Source organism: Pteropus medius, unplaced genomic scaffold (genome assembly GCF_902729225.1).
Source record: "Pteropus medius unplaced genomic scaffold, Ma_sr-lr_union100, whole genome shotgun sequence".
In the NCBI taxonomy this organism is placed as follows: domain Eukaryota; kingdom Metazoa; phylum Chordata; class Mammalia; order Chiroptera; family Pteropodidae; genus Pteropus; species Pteropus medius.
Window position 1 is genome coordinate 47,048,751 of NW_024349800.1, and position 21,074 is coordinate 47,069,824.

Genomic DNA, 21,074 nt, shown 5'->3' on the forward strand with positions numbered 1-21,074 from the left:
GTGGTAGAAGCTGAGGGTAAGTGCTGAGGACTAACAATAATTCTACTGGGTCATCATTAATGCGAATAGACTCTTACGGGTGTGCTTAGGCTGAAAAGAACTTAACTCTATTCGACCGGCCTAAAACAAGACAAAATTTGGCATTCATCAAAAGGGATAAACTATTCTTTGATTTTCTACATTAAATCCTTGTGGGCCGCCTCCTAGAACACTTTTAGTTTGAGAGTATGTAAGGATGGCACTGCTGAATAGAAACAAAGAAGCTAGGAAGAAAGTAAGAAGTTTGGTATTAGACATTTGAGATGATTGAAACATAGCTATATAAAATTATCCAGTCCATTCATGGAGACTCGGATAGGTCAGACCTCAGGAGACACGTTAGTCAGAAGCATAAAATGTGGGACCATTAGCAAATAGACGATAGTGGTAGTCACAAGCATGGAGATGTACTGTAGAGAGAGATGATATGATATGATATAATATAATATAACATAAAAAACATAACATAACATAACACAACACAACATAACAAGAGCCAAAAGCAGAGGACAGAGCTTTGGGGAATGGCTTTTCCATTGGAGACCAGAAAAGGAAAGGAAGGCAGCAAAGGAGACCTAAAAGAAAAAATTATGAGGAAAATCAGCAAAGACACCCACAAGGTCTGGGCAAACCACATTTTTATCTGAATTTTCTGCAGGGCAATCGTTCTGATCACTGGTTTCGGGGCGTTGACTGGGAGAGCCTAAGTTTCTGCCAGGGTAGCAGCAGCCTCTTGGTTATCTTTTTTGATTAACCTTCCCTTTGGAGAAATCACTCAGAATTCAAGATTTTGGGGGATAAAAATGTGAACTTGGTATTTAAACTGGTACTTTCAAAATATGAAAGGTCATTTAGAGCAGCAGTCCCTAATGTTTTTGGCACCAGGGACCAGTGTTCCTTATAAGAATCTAATGCCTGATGATCTAGCTGGAGCTGAGGTGGTTGATGCTAGCGCTGAGGAGTGTCTGCAAGTACGGATGACACTTTGCTGGTCCACAGCCCAGGGGTTGGGGACCCCTGATTTACAGGACCTCATAGGACATAAAGATTCTGCTCATTGATTTTTCTACCTGGCACTATCTAGATTCATTCTGATCATTCACTTAAACTGCTACTGAATCCTTCTTTCTTTGAAGGTGGAGATTCAGAGTTATAGGAGGGAAGTGGAAATGTATATTTTACTCTTAGAAGTGAGAATTATGTCATCGATGAGGAAAAGTGCTTTTAGAATTATTTTTAAATTTCATTTTGCTAAGCTGAAATTGCCTTAAATGTCTAAAGACTTTAGATATTTGAATACTTAATAAACACAAAAGCAATTCCTAGGAACAGCAATACACAGAAATCTGAAGAAATATACTAAAATGTAACATGCAAACTGGTCTGCTTTAGAATAAGTCTGCATATAGTGTCCTGCAGTGGTACATTTTACAAAGGAAATTAAATCCACGAAATTAACATTTTAATGAAGCAGACAGACTACTGATGTCAAGACTACTCACTGACTGTGGCTTCCAGGTGGCCAACGAGATAAAAATGAAGCTACACCTTCAGCTGTCTAGGCTAGGGGTATTTGGAGATTATGGCTGAATTTAAATTAGAAGATACTGCTGTGTGTAAACACGTTTAGGCTAGCAAGTAGACTCTGCAAACCTTGGCACCACAAATCCTTAATTTAAAATACTTAAGGCACCCTCCCCCGCCCCTGCCCACACACAGACACTGTCCTAAACCTGTGGGAAGCAATTATACTTTGAAAAACATTAAAATAGCTTTATCAGAATGATCCATCTTAATTGTGTTATAGGGCCTAAAGTGTAAGAATTAAAAGAGAGCTGACAGGTCATTCAGTGCAGCCTCCCACCTCTGAACATTTCAAGCACAGGAACACCTTGAGGCAGCCTTTTTCATCGCAGGCAGCTCTAATTTGTAGAAACGCTCTCACTATGTAAGGAAATTTGAGGCTGAAATTTTATCCCTCCCTTTAGTTTTAGTTTTGTCCTCTAAAAACAAACAATATGCTACCAGCTTTTGTGAATAACAATCTTTCAAATATTTAAAGCAGGGGTCAATAAATTAAGGCACAGGGGCTAATACCACCGGTGTTTGTACAGCTTGTAAGCTAAGAATTTTTTGTTTTTCATTTTTAAATAATTGAAAAAAATAAAAATGTAATTTATGACATGTGAAAGTTATATAAAAACCAAATTTCAGTGTCCATATATTTTTAGGCAAGGCAACCCTTGGTTGACCTCACAGACTGCAAGGACCTTGTCAACTTACAATCCCTTATTTATCTATCTATCTATCTATCTACCTACTTACCTATCTACGCACACCTACAGCACCTGGTCTTCCTAGGTGGTCTCCCATCCAAGAACTAACCAGGGCTGACCCTGCTTAGCTTCCGAGATCAGACAGGATCGGGCGTGTTCAGGGTGGCATGGCCATAGACCATAAGTTAAGTTTTATTAGAACACAGACCCACTCATTCATTTACACAATAATAGCAGCAGAGTTTAGTTGCAAAAGTAACCATATGGCCTGCACAACCTAGAATATTCATCAAAGAACTTCCCAAAGTTCTCTAACTCTTGGAGTTGAAATACTTTGGAGCTGTTTGTCTGGGGCAGAAGGAACAAACTATACCTTTTCTGAGGGGCATTTTCTAACTTGTTGGTAAGATCCAGTAAGATCCACAGTAGCAGAAAGTGGTCACGGTTTTAAAAGCTCGGCAATCTACTCTGCTTTACTGTTAACACGGCTGCAAAGATAATCTCTATCAAACACGCTTATCAGCCCATTATTTCCTGGTGAAAACCCTACAGATCTTCTTTTGTCTATTTGATTGAATCGAACTACTGTAGCCTAGCACTAGAAATCCTTTTAAGAAGCTGGGTGGATACCAACCAACCAGTTCCCTCAACCTAACAAGAGGTTTGGCTGCCACCTCTTTCCCTCACCACTTCTATTCACCCTAACAGCTCACTGTTGAAGTTGGCCCCAAATCCGTCATGTTCTAAACTTTATGCTATTTCTTTCTTCATTTTTGAAATTTATATAGTTAAACAATTATTTTATATGCTATACCAATTGAATTACACTATTTACAAAAAACTTACATGCAATATTTATATCCCTTTGTTGGTAAGTCTCTGGCACTGTATTAGGAAAAAAAAAAAACAATAGAAACCTTGCCAAATAACTTAAATCCTTTCATTAAAATATATTATTTTCTACATTTGCTAACCTTGGGATATGAAGTTTGCACCACTGACCATGATAAATGAGTCTGTGCTAAACTCGTTATATTCATGTGAATACTGAAAAGTATTTACTGTTGAGAAGTTAACTGACCCACGTGGGATTAAACCCACAATCTTGATCTTATTGGTCTTTAACCAAAAGAAATAATATACTGAAGTAAAGTTAGTGTTCTGCTTTGGTTGTTTTACCACTTCAGTAATTATCTTCACTCACAGAGCAATTCAGTGTTGAAAAATCGCCCAGAAATATTACAACAGTTCTTGGCATGTAGTAAAAAATATTTGAAAAGTGATAACATACCATATTCAAATTTAGAATCCCAAAATTCAGACTCTCTTCTAGAAAGCTATGCAGACCTGTTATTTGAAACCCTTGGTATAAATATCACCTTGATATAAATAAAGCCTTCTCACATATTATTTTTAAATGTACCTATTAAGGTCAGCAAAAGCTGACCTGATGGATGCTAGTTAAGAATGAAATAGGGGAGATGGATGAAAATGGCGCTTCAGAAAGGGGCAAGTGATCTAGCTGGGAATGGGCACGATGCATTCAGGAGGCACTGAGAATCCAAGTTCAGCAGAATGAAGACAAGGTGGAGGCATCTTTGTGTAGCTCAAGTTAGTGCTGGCACAAAACTGCGCTCAATACATTAGTGAACTGAATGAATAACTAAAGCTAATTCTAATATAAACAGCAAAAAGAGAATGGGCCTAGGAGACAAGGAATGGAAAACCAGATAAGCAAGAAAAAGGTCAGGAGGGCTATTGTATACTAGTAGTGAGGTATTACAGAGCAGTACCTAGAAAGAAAATAAAAGATGGGAGAAATTCAGTGATGAGAAATGGGTGTATATCAGACAACACAATGAAAACTGATTCTAAGTTTCAGAGAATAAAAGATACATAATAAAACTCTCATTCACAAAAAGACTATGATTAAAACTGGTCTTTAAAGAACATAAAAGAGAATGAAAAAAACGTCAAAGAACAACTAACAAAATCTACAGGCAATCATTTTTGAACTAGCATTATCAAGATAATAACCTTTAGGTTCATGATTTATAGGGGAAATATATATAATGTTTATTTTATGCTTGATTAGACTATTTGAGTATTATATAACAAGATTCCAATATGGTACAAACTTTATTGAACACTTTAAAAATATCCAATGAAATTTGCTTCAGTTTTTTTTTTCCCTAGAGAAGTATTATGTATTGTTTCATTTCAATTAAAATGGAATTCCTGAGACAACAGTAGAAAGAAAGGAGTTCACAATTTTATACATTGTGCTGAGAAATAAGAGACCTTCCCACCCACACGATGATCAATCCAGTAGAAATAACTGTCCCCTTTGGTGTAATGCCTGGGAACTCTGATTCTGAAAATGTGTGTATATACCCACACACGCGTACACACACACAAGGAATCTTAGTAAATAAGAGAAATGAAACAGTAATAACAACTTGATGCAAATTAAGAAAAGTAAGCCAAAAAGTGAATTCATAAAAGAGCTCTAATCAGGGATTATGTTCAACTAATCGATTATCAAGATGGGTAAAACGTTTAGAGTAGAATCTCGATAGTGAGTGTATGGGTGTTCATTGTAAACTTCTTTGAACTTTGCTGTATGTTTGAAATTTTTCATAATAAAATGTTGGATAAAAACTAGGTGAACTATTTAAATACAGAGCAAAACGTTATCTTGCACGAACAAGTTTATGAAATTTTTATTTTTCCTTAATTTTTATTAGAATAACATATATAGATTAAAAAGTCATATAGTACAAAAAGCATTATAATGAAAAATAGCAGGCAGCAGGCCCCTACAATATCCCTGAGTTTCCATGTCCTAAAAACAGAAGCATGAAATTATTAAAACTTTATTAAAATAAAACACGTATTACATTTTTTGTGGGTTTTTTTGTTTGTTTTGAAAATGAGTATAAGGGGAAATAAAACTAACTGGAGAATCACGGAGTGACAAAATTTTAGAATTAGAATTTTACATGTTCTGATGAAACACAGGAATTTGTCTTCTAAAATGATGTCACAGAAATTTCTTCTGCATATAACTGGAGTAGGAGTGAAGAAATCAGTGATGCACAGGGAGCCCAGTATGACAGGGGTATCTAAGTGATGCTGCTATACCTTAGGCAAGCGAAAGAGGAGACAGCTCAACTGATTAAGAAGCCAAAACGATTTACTAACACCTGAAAATTTATATCTTGTCCAACCCACTGATTAAAAGTTCAACCTGAGTAAAATACTACGTGAAAAGACTAGATTATATTTCTTAGAGATTTGTTTCAGGCATAATTTTCTATCCTCCAGCTACGTAGACGCTAAGATCAATCCCAGGTAAACATTAAGGGTGAATGCCATTTTGCCAGATTTAAAATTGTTTTTCATAATGGAGTTTGCGGATATACTAAGTTTTAAGTAATATGGTCAAATTCTTGATTAGCTAGCCAGGAACACTCTTTTTAAAAAGGAATGTTAAGTTCTAATTAATTTATTCTGCCAAAAATTAAAATGAACAAGTTACCAAGCACAGTAAAAGTATTTTCTTGAATGTGGCTTTCTTTGGAAAGACGAAATATAATCAATTTGATATTTTACTGAACTTTCAGTATAATATTCTCTTAATAGTGTTAGTATTCCCTTAATAAAGTTTGAGACTCATTTAATTTTGCCTTAGGTGATGTTGACTACTGTAAATAGCACTGAATTTCTTGGTTATACATTTATATGAACTGAAAGAGTTAAAGTAGAAAGGTGGATGAAGAGAAGATGGGCAGGCAGGTAGACTGATATGAAGTTAAGTAACACAAAAGTCCAGGAGATACAAAATAGACTGCAGCTCTAATAATTTTTTATCTAGTCCAACTTTGTCATGCAAAACAAACATTTTAGCATAAATGTAAAATATACCTTCATTATCAAATAACAAATATGGTCGACCAGGAAAAACTTCTTAGAGACATAGAACATCACCCTAAAACATTTTGTTATACAGAATCACAGAAAGGTCAAATCAGGCAACATTAAAATAAGAATGAGCATTAGTAGTAAAAGTAATTCTTTCCTAAGGGAGTCTTAGACCTAGCTCATTAGTTTTATCTCACAAGAAGTAGGTTTTCAAGTGTTGAGGAATAACAGTTTTATGAGACACATCTACTAAATTCCTTATAAAATTAACTACCAGTGAATGCTTTATCATAAATGTCAAATATTGGTTTTGAAGGGATATATGGAATCTATAACCCATATGCCAGAATATACTGATATAGCGGACTTGGCTTTAAATTAAGAAAGTCCTTCCACTAAGCCTTTACAGCCATTTATTGGCGAGAGTAGGGAGTTCAAGAGCTCTTTAATTTGGATTAACTGGAAACAAGAGGAACTGTTTTCCACTTCAGATTTCTTCAAGAATGACATCTTTGTTGCTTCAAGTATATTTTGTTAAAGCAAAGTGCTAATAGCAGATTGGCAAATAGTTCTATTGCATGTACTTTAATAAACACACGACTCTTTTATTATCATTTGTAATCAATCGACTGAACATATTTAAATAAATGCTGTGAAAACGTATGAAATGGATCAAACAACCCTCTAGCAGTTTTCTTCACACTGTTCTCTGCTTGGCAACCCCCTTCTTCATACATGAAATGATATATTTCAGTCCTGTTCTATAAACAGTATAATTCATTCTGAACTGAGGAAGTCACATTAATAGGGCTTCGCTATACATGAATATAACTATTAAGTTAGGGAAGAAAAATAATGTTTTCTTATTAATCAAATTGATTATTTAATATTCCTTTCTATTAATAAGTTTGGGTTCATTTCTTTGTTTCAACACTTCTTTTCAAGGTGAATGTGGGAATATGGGAAAGGGCCGGGAGAGGGGAGAGTAGACAGTGCCCATCCACCTACATTTATGAAGTGCTTGGTAAGTGCTCAGGAGCTGGGATCACAAAAATGAATTAATAACTCACGACATTCACAGTCTGTAGGTGAGACAGGCATGTAAGAATTATAAGACACAGAAACCATGAAAGGGAGGAATGAATAACTACGGTGAAGCGGGTGAGGAAGGGAAATCTCTAAGAGCAAAAGCCATACCCAGTTTTCAAGGTATAAGTTTTCACCTCTACACTAAATGGGGTATTTAAGGCAAAGAGAGACAAAGAAAGATGGAATGGTGTAGTGTGTTATTAATTATTTTTGTTTGTCTCCCTTAAAAACCTGTGGTCTTTAGGCTATTAGGGAAGACAGGTTTGAGTTTTATTAACTATTATAGTTTCAGGGCCTAGTTATAGTAGGTGCTCAATAAAACTTTTGTAGAATTATTTCCTCTATCGCTTACCCTAACATTCCAAACATAACACATAAAACACTTGTTTTTAATGTTTGTATATGATAACCTAAATTTTAAAATAACAAAATACTTTCAAAAGGACTTTCATTTGATGACCTTATAGAATGCAGCATAGTCTAGTTAGTTCAATGCTAGACTCAAAGCTCAGCAGCTGAAATCTGTACTTGAACAGATAATTAGTAATAATTATGATGTATTTATGGAACACTATGTGTGGTCTAGGTACCGAGCTAAGCACTTTATACAGATTATGTCATTTGTTCCTGACAATAATCTCAAGATGTGATGGGGATAGTTTAGCAAGTTGGTCGCCATACTCTAGTTTGGGAAGTAACGTTTTTTTCTTATATAGTTGTAATACATACATTTCAATTATACAAACTGTTTTTGCAATGCCCTAGACTGTGAAAGGAGCATGCTCTTCTATCTGCTGATTGACAAATGCAAAGCAAACTGTCATCAGCTATACAATTTTATCTCTAAGTTGAAGGACGGAATACTTTATACATTAAACTTATAACATCACAGTATACTTTGATGTTACAAGTCATATAGTATATTTCATTAGTGATATTTAGACAAGTAATGAATGGCATATTTATTAGCTTTGACCAGGCATATCCTTGATGGTTTATTAGTACTTACTATTTTTTATTTTACTGATATTTGGCACCCTCAAATCTCATTTTGCGTATGTAAAAATAAATTGATCTGGCCCTTCTGTATGCTTCAGTACCTGAGTTTTCTATGTATATTTAATATATTTCCATGTCACTACCTGTTGCTAGATAATTAGTTCCTGAAACTCTTACTGAGTTCCAAACAGTGAAACATAAGATGATCTATCTGTTTTAATGTCAAGTTTCCATTTCAAAGTAAATGTGTAATTTGCTTATTAATTTCCTCCTCTGTGTAGGAGTCATGCCTCGCCACTCCCAGCATACACAGTAGACCCACCTTCACATAAGAGTGGGTGACGAATAGGTTTACTGTCTCTTAGATGGGCAAATCAAATCTTATTCTTTCTCATGCTTCCTTTCACTTTTAGAAATCAAGTGATTTCCTTGCCACCTATAAATTTAGCTTCAGTTAAAGAATAACTAAGCCGTTACCTTTTTACTTATCTGAAGAGCAATCTCTCAAAAGCCCTAGTATTACAAGGTTAATGGCGACAGTTTACAGTGAGTAGCTGGCAAAAACTATTTTTAAGTGATGTTGTAAGCCACGTCTTCACCCACAAATGTTCTAGAATCACTAGAAGTTTGTTTGGATGAAGGTCGTTCTTATGCAGAAGGATCAGGATCCTTATAGACCAGCAGGTTCCAGACATCTTCTCTCAGTAAAGTCTAAGAGTAGAACGAGTATATAAGTGAAATCAAATGCACCAGAAAGGCAGCCCGAAGGCAGATGACCTTGAAATCTCGCTCATGAGGAAACATTATTGTCACCTCTGTTTCAAAACAATTCAATAAAATAGAACTGAAAATGCCACACCGAAGGCAGAAATCACCTCTTACTCTGATTCACCCCTTGGATGCTGGGATTTAGGACACAGGATCCTTTTCAAATGCTGGATGGCAGCAAAAGGAATCCTAGCCCTTTACTAAATATTTGTCGAAGATGACAAAAACTTGGAAGAGCAACAGTAGACCTAAAGGGAACTACAAAATTACTGGGTAAAAGTTCATTCCTCATAGATACTTTAATATGCTTTGGATAACAAAGATAAAATAGCTTTATTTATAGTTGTATCTATCCATGTGTACATACATTTGTACTTATTTTTGCAGGGTAATAAATTTAATTCACTCTAATAATACTAGTGCTTAAAGAACAGACATCTCATGTCAATAGGAATTGATTTAAGAATTCCTATAATTTAGGAATTAAGTGAACAGAAGAAAACTATATTCTTATTCAGTTGTATGTCTAATTTAAATCTTTAGTAGATGGTAGTACACTGTCCCTTTTCTCTTTTTTCTCCTCAGCATGGCGCCCCTCAGTTATTCTCCAGGCTTAGGATAAATACATATTCCAGCTACCATCCTTGCCTCGGTTCATCCAATTAAAATTAGAACAGTCAGCCTCCAGCTATGTTGCAGAGTATTCTAACGCTCTATCCCTGAAGAACTATTGTAATCGTGTTGCACACACTGATTAGAAACCCAAGAGAGATGACATTTTGTTCTCAATAAAACTAAATGTGGAACAATTATTTCAATTGGAAGACATATAACAACATTTAAAAAGTGTTCTGAAGTTCACTGTCATGAAAGCTATGGCAGTAGGACATCTCAGGTGAACCTGAGATTTAATATCTGATGAAGAACAGGCCAAGTTGCTAAAGGATCCAACTGCTAAATAACCAATTTGCAGAATTTACAAAATGTATTGTTTACCAAAATCTTGTTAAACTATCAAGTTTGTAGCAATTCATGTGGAAAGGAAATATTTTTAAAAAACTTTTGAAGACTTCTGCAGTTTGATTTGACTGGATTTCACTGGGTGTTTTATTAATTTGCTACATCTGGACAAAACTGAAGTGGGGGGGGGGACGGAAAGGAAGGGAGAGTTTGAAGCCTCAGAATCCTGGAGCTCTGGCTCCAGACAGAGGCACCAGTATCACTGATATAACTGTTCATCCACTTCCTGCTCCCCACCCTCCACGTACTTCCATGAATGATACGGCAGTACAAAAAGGCCTCTGAAGAGGATGTTTGGGGCCCAGCCACAGGAGCTCGAACTGGTAAAAAGGACAAGAAGAGTAAAGCGAGGTTTTTTTTTTTTCTCCGCAAGGATTAGGTCTGACTCCCAGGGAGAGAGAAGATTCTAATTAAAAGCTGAAGGAACTCTTTCCAAGGGGGACATCCAGCAGGACAGAGGGAGTGCAGCACCCCTAGCCCTAGTGGGGCTAGCAGCTTGGGAGCACATGAGATGCAGCGAAGCAGTATCTCATGGCCCGTGCCAGCTGTGAGATGACCTGATCAAGGTGGCAATACACGCAAGGATTCCAGAGCAGACTTCTACCAGGTCAGAACCCCTGAGACAGAACTACTTGGAAAGTTTTGGCAGATACCGGAGAGAGATGCAGAAGCCCGGCTGGTGTTAACAGGACCGCACTGCATCTTCAGGCTAGGAAGACTTGGGGACATCTGGAATGACACAGCAATTTAAAGGCAAGCCAGTTATCTTTTAAACATTTTTCTTGGATAAAAATTCTATTAGAATTGTCCCACTTCTACTAGAATTAAACCATCTAAAAGGAGAGCTGTTTGGGAAAAAAATGTTTAAACAACTGAGTTCTTCATACTATAGATATTGTAAGGAAAGGGAGGAAACTATAAACTGTTCGAGTTTTGCTTAACTCTTTTATACCATTTAGTTTCCATTTTCTTTTATTCCTTTATCATCCTACTCTTTTGAAAAATTAATTGGGATGAGCCTATTTTTATAGATATAAAAACCTTACAAGAGGATTTTTCAGACTTCAGAATGTCAAAAGATAACTTAATACATCAAAGTTTGTATCTTCAGATGTTAGACTTTAAAATTCAGTACATCTAGTTTCTATTTAAAGTTTCCCTAGTGTGTTTTCTATTTCTGAGAAATTTTATAATAACAAATACAGTTACTAAAAATAATCTCTTTGAAATTACAGTAACCGCATGGGAAAGATGTTACATTCTGTAGTCTCAACATTATTTTTTTAAAAAGCACTACCATGTTTAAATAACCACAAACTGCTTAAAAGGTTTATTAACAAAGTAAACTGAAGTTCCTAAAATCTCAGAAAATCATGAAATCTTAGAATCGCAAGAGATCTCAGATGTCTTGTAGTTCTATCTAGTTTATCCTCTTCCCCAATTCTCCATAAACTCTCCTCAAGGCAGGGGATGTTTCTAGAGGAAGGGACTGTCCATCAGAGTCAAGTGTTAGTGACGGGGCAAGAAGGGACAAGATCTGGGTTTCACAACCAGGTGGTCACTTGAAAGACTTCAGGTTCCATGGAAGATAAGGGGTGGAAGACTGACTATGAAGCGTTGTGAAGTTATCAGGGTTAGGGATGTGGTGACAGAGATGACAGCTCTTCTAAGAAGCCTGTGTCTGCAGGAAAGAAAGAAGTAGAATAAAAGCTGGAGTAGGGGTGGGGATAAAGAAAAACTGCATGATAAAAAAACCCCACATCTGTGTAGACATAGTTTTTCTTTGTCTTTTTAAAGACTAAAGATATCTGAATGACATAAATGCTGAAGACAAGGAACCATTAGTAAATTAGAGCTTAAAGACATGGTTAAGAGAAAGGAGATAAATCTTAGAGTGAGGTTTCCTGAGTGGGGCAGGAGGGTATAGGATCCAGTGTGGAGCTGGGGAAAAATGAAGGTTTACACAGGAGGAGGATCTCTTTCATTACAACAGGAAGAAATACTGAATGCAGACTCAGGTAATCTGCAAGTTTGAAGGAAGAAAGGGTAGTTTTTAGATCAGAAACTATACTGGGTTGAATAGTGTCTCCCCAAGTTCATGTCCAGTAGAACTTTAGAATGTGATCTTATTCAGAAATAGGGTCTTTGCAGATATAATTAGTTATGATGGGGCTGTACTAGATTAGAGTGAGCCCTAAATCTAGGATGAGTGGTATCCTTATAAGAGGAGAGGCACCGGGAAGGCCATGTGAAGATGCAGGCACAGAGACTGGAGTTATGTTACCACAAGCCAAAGAATGCCAAGGATTGTTGGCAACCGCTAGAAGCTAGACAAGTCAGGGAACGATTCTTCCCTAGAGACTTCAGAGGGAGTGTGGCTACTGACATCTTGATATCAGACTTCTAATTTCCAGACTATGAGAGAGTAAATTTCTATTGTTTTAAGCCACCCCAGTTTGTGGTAATTTGTTACAGTAGCTCTAGAAAACTAATACAGCAACCAAGAATTTATTTTGCAGTGATCTGCATAGTTGGGGGGATTATCTCCATCAGAGGTCAAAGCCAGTGTAGAGAAGGCGGGCAGCTGGCAAAATGCAGGACTGCACTTCTGCCAGACGTGGGCAATAGGGCTAAGGTGTTGAGGATACTGACAAGAGTATGGTTTTAAAGGGTGGGCTACAGAGTATAACTGGGATGGGAGAAAAGAAGAAAGCAGGAGGATAATTATGAATGGGGAAAAGGAATGTAGGCATTAAGGGAAAAGAGATCTTAATGAGAGTAAAGAACAGCTAAGGGGGGAATAACTTTTGACAGTTGTAATGGAAGAGATTGTGGTCAGAGAATAAGATGTTTAACATTTAACAGGTAGATCAGTTCCAGAAGACAAAATCCCAAGTATGAAGTAGTAAGGGTAACGTGTCATCATGCAGACGGTGAAGTCACCAAAGAGAAAGGCTAGAGTTTTTGAAAAACGGTGATGTTGGTTCCTTATCAGGACAGCAACTGGTTCTTCATTTCCCACTGCCCCCCTCCCCTGCCCTGCCATTCATGGGTACCAAATAACATTGTTGGAAAGATCACTGATGCTTCGTGATGTGCTTGAGAAGCAAAGGGCATCACCGAAGTCAAAGACATTTATATTAGAGTCTAGAGTATAGTCAATTCTAATGAATTCTAAAGTAAAAAGAGTCAGACTAATTATCGTTATGGAAAGATGTTTTTTTCTAAACTACATCAGCAACCATGACCAAATTCTGCTACTTGTAAAGGACACTGTCCAATTACAGACAATGAACTAGAAAACTGCAACAAGAAATCTAAAGAATCTTCCAAAATAGTTCATAGTTAATAGCCATCTGCCATCAACCTCTATACAAAGCAGCAATCTTTAACCTTCTTTAAGGCTATGGTATCTGTACCTACCAAACATATACCTTGAATAGATTCACTAAGTCACCAAGAAGTCCTCTTTATTACTAAAACCATTCTGGATATGAATGGCTAATGAGAATAATTAACAACTGCAACACAAAGCCATTTTTGGCGATATGTATCAAGGGCTGGAAACAAAGAAAGATCAAGGTAGCCGACGGGCTCATAGTGCAGAAGAGCAAGGTCTGTTTATGCAAGTGCAGCACGCGCTGGCAGCCGTAGCACAAGCGCAGTTAAACTGCTACAGGAATTTAGGGGAAAGAGAGACTATTTCTGGCTGACAGAATCAGGAAGCTTCTTGGAGGAAATGGCCACAACTAGAAATGACCCCTCTTCCCTCATCTTCTCGTCCACTCAAATATCCCTACATATTAATTTCGGTAGGAAAAACAAAACAAAGCTAAGATCCTGAGTGATTTCTAAGCAAAATCTCACATATATGCACCAATACACAGAAGCCTGAAAAAGCCAATGTGTGAAAATAACTGTATAGGAAGAAACTGCCACAGAAATGATGGCAGTTTGCTTGGCAAGATTCCTTTTCCTCTTTTCTCTGCATTTTATTCACTCCACTTGATAATATATTGGCCTACTCTGAACAAGTTCAGCAGATAAACCTAGAATCTGAGGGTTATATCTGTCCTGACCACCCTTTCCCCAGGAGACAGTACGCTTTAGCACTGTCTGTCCAGAGACCGCACTGGGCTTTGAGGTAAGAAAACCTGGATATGAGTGGATGGATCAGTAGCACCGACACAAGGAAAAAATTCAAGTATGTGCTCTCCGGGCCTTGGGTAGGGGCAATGGCAGTCAGAGGACAAGGCTGCTATTGTGATGCAGAAGACAATTTATTGCACTTGAATGAAACAATGAAGCCCATGATCTCGGAGTTCACATAAGTGGAATATGAGTGGACTGCCATCTGTATCTCTCTATGTCTAAAATGGCAAAAGAGGCATTAGAAGCATCTGAGAAACTTCCAGTTTAGCTCCTCAAATGAATAATGCCAAAAAAAAAGTTCTGAAATGCAAATTAAGATGTAAATACTGAGTTTTATTTTCACGATAAGCCACAACAATGTACTTCTAATTAGTACCCAACAAACAGCTACTTACATCTATTGGCTAACTTAGCTATACATTAAGTTTGTGTGGGCCAGCACATTAGATAAAATCACCAAAATTAGAATATAAATAAAATAAACAGGTTCACAGAGCAAAAAATGGTCAGAATACGAATATCTGAATTATTAAAAATTGTGAAGTGATATACAAAGAGGCTGACCTTGGAGAATATGGCGCTGTGGGCAGCATGGAGCATGTGGGCTGTGGCCTGCAGCCCACATGCCACCTTGGCACCTGCCAGGGCCCTGGGGCAGGCGCCTGAAGGATGTTGCACACTGGCCCCAGTCTGCTCTCCGTGTGTAAATGAAGAGAAACATGAATGGATAACCCCAGAAAATGGTATCAGAATAGTGGGAATCGGCAGTTTTGCACACAAAGGCTTAGGAGATGTTTACTGTCGTTTGCCTGAAGCTGGGCCAAAGTTGAACAAACGAGATGAGTCTGGTGCTTTGGAAAGTGTGAAAGCTTCTAGTGAACTCTATGCTCCTCTATCAGGAGTAACTGATGTTAATGAAGCTCTCGCAGAAAATCCAGGACTTGTCACCAAATCTTCTTATGAAGACAGCTGGCTGATCAAGATGACACTGAATAACCCTTCAGAACTAGATGAAGTAATGAGTGAAGAAGCATATGAGAAATACATAAAATCTACTGAGGAATGAACATGGAACCCCCTAAAGTAGTATGAAACAACTTTATCTAGCATAAAGTTGTCTTAAATTAGTGGTGGATAGAAGAGTTAAAATAGCAACTTTTAGTAATATCAATGGAAAAAGAAACTACAATGCTACTGGAAGAAAATACCCCTTAACTTTCTAATGATTGCATATGAACATAATATGCATCTTTTCTACAACACCCTATGATTTTTAGACTAGGCCACAGTTACATTCAGAATTCCTGAAATAATTTATGGTAAAATCCAGCTATAAAAATTATGTAATTCGAGGATAACAATATTGTTATCTTAAGCTTTATATAATATTACAACTTACTTACATCCATCCATCTGGATTTGGGACAAAATATTTAATGATCTTTCCACTGGAAACAACTGGCAGTGGAGAAAAGTTTTTGTTAGTTGCTACAGTGTCAGATGATGAACAATACTGTCTTAATTTTGCAATATACTGCATTTGCTTGTGCTATTTTTATACAATGAAGCAACAGCCTTGGAGCAAAACAAGAAAGTTTAATAATAAAACATTCAACTTCTTCAAAAAAATTAATTAATAAAAGAATGACCTTTATAAGAGAACAGCAGTCTTCTTCAATTTATGAAATGTTATGAGCTCCTAGACAATGGAAAGCAAGGCTTTATAAAGCTAAGAATTCTCAAGCATGCTCCATCATATTTTGCTAAGTCTAGCATTGCCATTTTCTGTAATCGCTGCCTCCTTGTTTTCATCGTGAGTTCTCCTCTCCTAGTCAAATCTTGTAGGGCCAGCAGTATATGATGCTAATGCTGGTACACAAAGTTCCTTCAGCATAGTACAGTGAGTCAATAAGATACTAAAAACAAATTTCAAAAGGAAGCCTAATCCTTGAGTGTGTGGTACATTATGGCTTTAGCACCCTAACCATTAGAGAAGCCAAGATAAAAGCTGCATAATTAAAAAAAAAAGTTCGACACAATAGAGATTATGCTCAGTGTAAGCTCTTCATGCCTAGGTTAATATGAATAAGCCAAATACTAAAAACTTGAGCCACTAAATTAAATTAGAGTGATCATCTACAAATACAACATATTTCACTGCTATTGTAAAGGAGAGTGTGTGTGTGTGTGTATATACATACATACATATATATATACACATACATATATATATATATATATATATATATATATATATATATATATATATACACACACACACACACACACACACACATACATATATATATATATAAAATCTTCAAGTTGATGCCTGTGTGTTATTAGCTGGCTAAAGATTTCTAACAAACTCCACTGCTCTTCTACAATTTGGTTGTGGTGAATTTGCTTCATTCATTAATTTATTCATTCATTATTTACTGAACAACGTAGCAGCCCTACCTTAGGCAGACAGAAACAGAAACATAAATGCTGACAAACCCAGGATCCTTGCCCCAAAGGGAATTAAAATTTAGAAAACCAGATAAAATATATTTGCAAGTTATGTGATTCTTAAGAGTGGTTCAATTGTTATGGAAGACTGGAGGGGGACTGAGAGCACTTTCTGTTGAACAGATCACAAAATAATCTACCTGAGCTGAGCATAAAAGGACAGGCGGACTTGATAAAAGGCAGAATGGGAGTGTTGCAGGTGGTGGGAAGGAGCGAGGCCAGTGCAGGCAATGAGTCACCACTCTGGATGGAGCTTACGGCTGTGGTGGAAGTCAGACTGGGCCTGGTGCTCGACACCGCTTTTACTTGTTTTCATAAGCTTCCTTTTCTCATTTCCACAGCAACTATTCCAAACTCTCAATGAGCAGCTCTGTCCTGTACATAACCCATCATCATCATTAGATTACCTAACCTCTGATCTGACAGAGAGAATGGCCTTCCATCAAATAATCCCTCACTTTCTCACTACCAAAACCTACATTCAAACCATATGTTCATAGTCAGCCTTGCCTCTTGCCCTAGAATGAGGAATCCCCTTAACTTTGTTTCTATCCCCTCCTAAGTTCTTAGCAAATGTACTCCATCATTAATTCAATTCACTTTCAGCTTTTCTGCTACTGAATTTTCTGTGCCTTTAAAAATATTCACATGCCATAGTTATCCTGATGTGGCTTCCTTCTACTAACTACGCAAACTCTCTCCTGTCCTTTTTCAGCAAACTGCCTGTAGGAATCACCTAAATTTTTTATCTCTATTTCTGTACATCAACCTTAACTCCTCTCAAATCTGGCACCCCAGTCCTGTGAAACTGTTCTGAGGTCAACAAATACATTCTAGTTGCTGCACCCAATGACTCTTCTCAGGCTTTATGTGCAAGAATTCTTTCAGCACCTAGAATCTGATACATTGCTGAAGTTTTAGAGAACAAATCCATAAAGTCCACGAGTATCCGACCTTGCAAACAGGCCAATACTGCTTGAAAAGATTAATTCATATCAAAGCAATATATGCAAATATAAAATTATGACCATTTACAGCCATATACAGAAAGAGAAAAAAAAATTTGAGTGTCTCATAACCATTAGTGAAAATACAAGTAAGACATTTTTCCAATGATTCTTTCCTGGGAAAAAGCTTTGTAATTAGGATGAATCATACTTTTTTCCTACTATATGCCATTATACAGTATGTAAATACCTCAATTGTGGATTAAAAGAGATAAAAAAAACATGAGATGCAATTACTTTTACTGAGTCTTCCTTTAACCTGAATAGAATAAATGCAGAAATCTCAAAAGAAGACTGTTTTGGGATGACTATGATGATGATAAACCCAATAAATCTTATTTTATCTGAGAATAGTAGTAAATTGCTTAGGAAGATCATCAACTCTTAGAATACTAAGAAGGGAACAATTTACTCACCAGTCCCAGAGGATTTATAAAGTCATAAATAGCATCTTCACAACTCCCACTATTTCTGATTTTTTTTTTCCAACTTTGTTAGAAGTGAGACTTCATGACAACTAACACTTCCTCTCTAACTTTAGATCCTACCACGTAAAAAGATGAATTCTGAGCTCCAATCCGGCCACTCCCCATTGCTGGATCTCCAACTGTGACTGTACTCTCCCAATTTCTTTACCAGATCAAACTTTACTATTCCTCAATGTCTAATTCAAGGTCTAGTTCCCTAAATGCTCCCCTTTACTCTGCCACCTACTACAACCCTTCTCTATTATTCACTCATACATTGTTTCTGTGATACTTGATCTACGTGGGCATAGGGATGGGTTCATCATAAATTTTGATTCTGATGCTGTCACCAGTATGCCTTGATCACACGGTATGAACTTTACATAGGCCTTAACTAAGACTCAGATTATATGCATTTACAAGAAAGACATTTTCTATAGAATATTTAAATATAAACACCTTTAATAAGCACAATTTTAATGACAATATGCACAGGGCTAACTTTTTATGATATGCGTCCCTTCGCCTAAACTCTGTTCATCTGTCAAGTCTAAACAGAAGTCAGTGTTTCCTAGCAAGTCTTTCCTAATTTTAGTTCTTACCATCTTAGTACTAATGGTCTCTGACTTATGATGGTTCAACTTACAATTTTTTGACTTTACAATGGCGAGACAGCGATAGCATAATAAATTATATAAGATATTCAAGATTTCACTGATCAGAAAGGTCATTAATAATTTCTTTAATGAAAACTAATTGTTAACCTATTTGAACACTTCATTTGAGTTTATTATTATGAACTTATTGTGAATGCTAAAATTCCATTTTGGATGAAAGCAAGTAAGTCTCATGATCCAGAAAATAATGTTCAAAGTATAGCAGGTCCTCAAATAATGTTGTTTTGTTTAACATTGTTTTGTTATGATGTTGATGAGATGCTGTAGGAAGTTAACTCTTATTTATATCAATTAGCCTATGGTAAAACTGGCTTCATTATATATCATTCTGCCACAGTTCCAAGAATCTATTGACAATGTTAAGTGAGGACTTAACTATACTTTCCACATACTCACATCGATAGTACCAAGTTCTTCTCCTGAGTGGAAGTATATCATGGCCAAGTGGTAGGTCTTTTATAATAATGGCATCTAAGAGCAGTCTGCAAAAATAGGAATAGTTCGTTGTCCACATGTGAGGAATGCTGGTTAACTGAACTCAGATCTGCTAACCAAGAATAGTGATAACTATGCCCAGAAAAGGCATCGGCTAACACTTCATCTTCTGCTATAAATTAGCTCATTACCTTTGTAAATCACCAACAACTTTATGTAATGAGTAAAATATAGGAAGACCCTTTATGCCTTGACTTCTAAGAAAGTCACTGATAATTTCAGGTTTGACTAGAGTAGTTTTTCTCAACTCGGATAATAAAGCCCTAAGCACACGCACACTTTAATACCTGACTTTGGCACTGTAAGCCATGTTTTCCTTATTTTATCTTCCGCTAAAGGCCGTTTCAAATCTATGGGGAAACAAGGAAGATGTAAATCATTAATAAACTATGGGTACAGGATTTTTAAACTTTTGTAAAACATTCTCAAAAGTTCTGTCAAAGTTTCTACATAGAACCCCAAACTACTTTCCCGCTACATTTATACAATGCAAAATTAATCCAAAGAATGGAAAGTTGGGAAGATAAAATCTACCACTTCAAAGAAAGCAGCTGTTAACCTACAGAGTACAGCAAACAATGCTCAACACAAATTTCTGACATTTAACATCTAAGAAGTTGTGTAGCACCCACATAGTACCACAGGCTGGTTGGCTAAAAGGCTGTTTAAAATACCCAAGTCTGTAGATTCTTTTAAAATGTGTTATATACAATAAATAATAAGGAATCTCTGACAGGTGCTTACTTGACAGCACTCAAGTATTTGCTAGAGAAGTATTTTAGTCATGACAGACAGGCATGCAACATGAAAAATAGAGAATTAAAAAGACAAAAAAGAGTACAAACATGACACCTGCTGTCAAAAGATTTAAGACATTGACTTTTTTTCATGTAAAACATTATAATGAAAAGAATCGACTACATTGCAGATTACTGTTAGTTCAAATGATACTGTAACTGGAAAAGGTACTTTACAAAACAAAGATTGAGAAATAATTGTAAGTTAGTGGTTATATTACTTTTAATTTCTCCTTCAATTATCATTCTCTGTGAAAAAGATGACTAAACCACAATGAAAAGTATTTCCATTGTTACTAATCACAAAATACACACACTAAAATAGGCACGCTCTGTGCATATGCATGCTCTGACAGATTCTCCAAGTCAATGATCTTACCAAGTAAGAGAACACTTGGAATTTGCCCCATGTAGTCAAACATCATACTTTCTGCACAGGGCATGAAAGCCACTGAGGACACACAGGCTTTCCTGTCCTGTATGACTGTTAGGAGAAAGCAACACTTTCTGCTTCATGGAGTACAGAGGAGCCAGCTTATGATAACTGTACCAGGACTTGTTCTGCTCAGCCCAGGTTCTACGATAAAGTGAGTTTCAGTGCTTTTAGCAATCGGATAAGTGCAGGGTGCTTATGTTGTAAAATATACATATAACAATATATAATATATAATTTATGTTACATATAAAATATAATTATGCAGAATAAAAGAGAAAACAATTCATTGAGAAAGCTGTTCAAACAATTTTCAACATTAATAAGTAAACAATTTCTATATTTAGTTTCACGTTTTGGGGGACTAATTTTTTAAGGATCTATTTTTCAAAAGTAAAGACACATGAACTTGGTTTGCAT

General features: G+C 36.5%; 1 protein-coding gene and 1 pseudogene across 6 annotated transcripts in view; both read right to left on the minus strand.

The window, feature by feature from the left end:
- Window positions 1–21,074, minus strand: part of LCLAT1 (lysocardiolipin acyltransferase 1) — a 149,527-nt gene that overhangs the window by 33,955 nt on the left and 94,498 nt on the right. The gene's annotated exons all lie outside the window — the stretch shown is intronic.
- On the minus strand, window positions 2,376–2,494 carry LOC120622319 (uncharacterized; annotated as a pseudogene).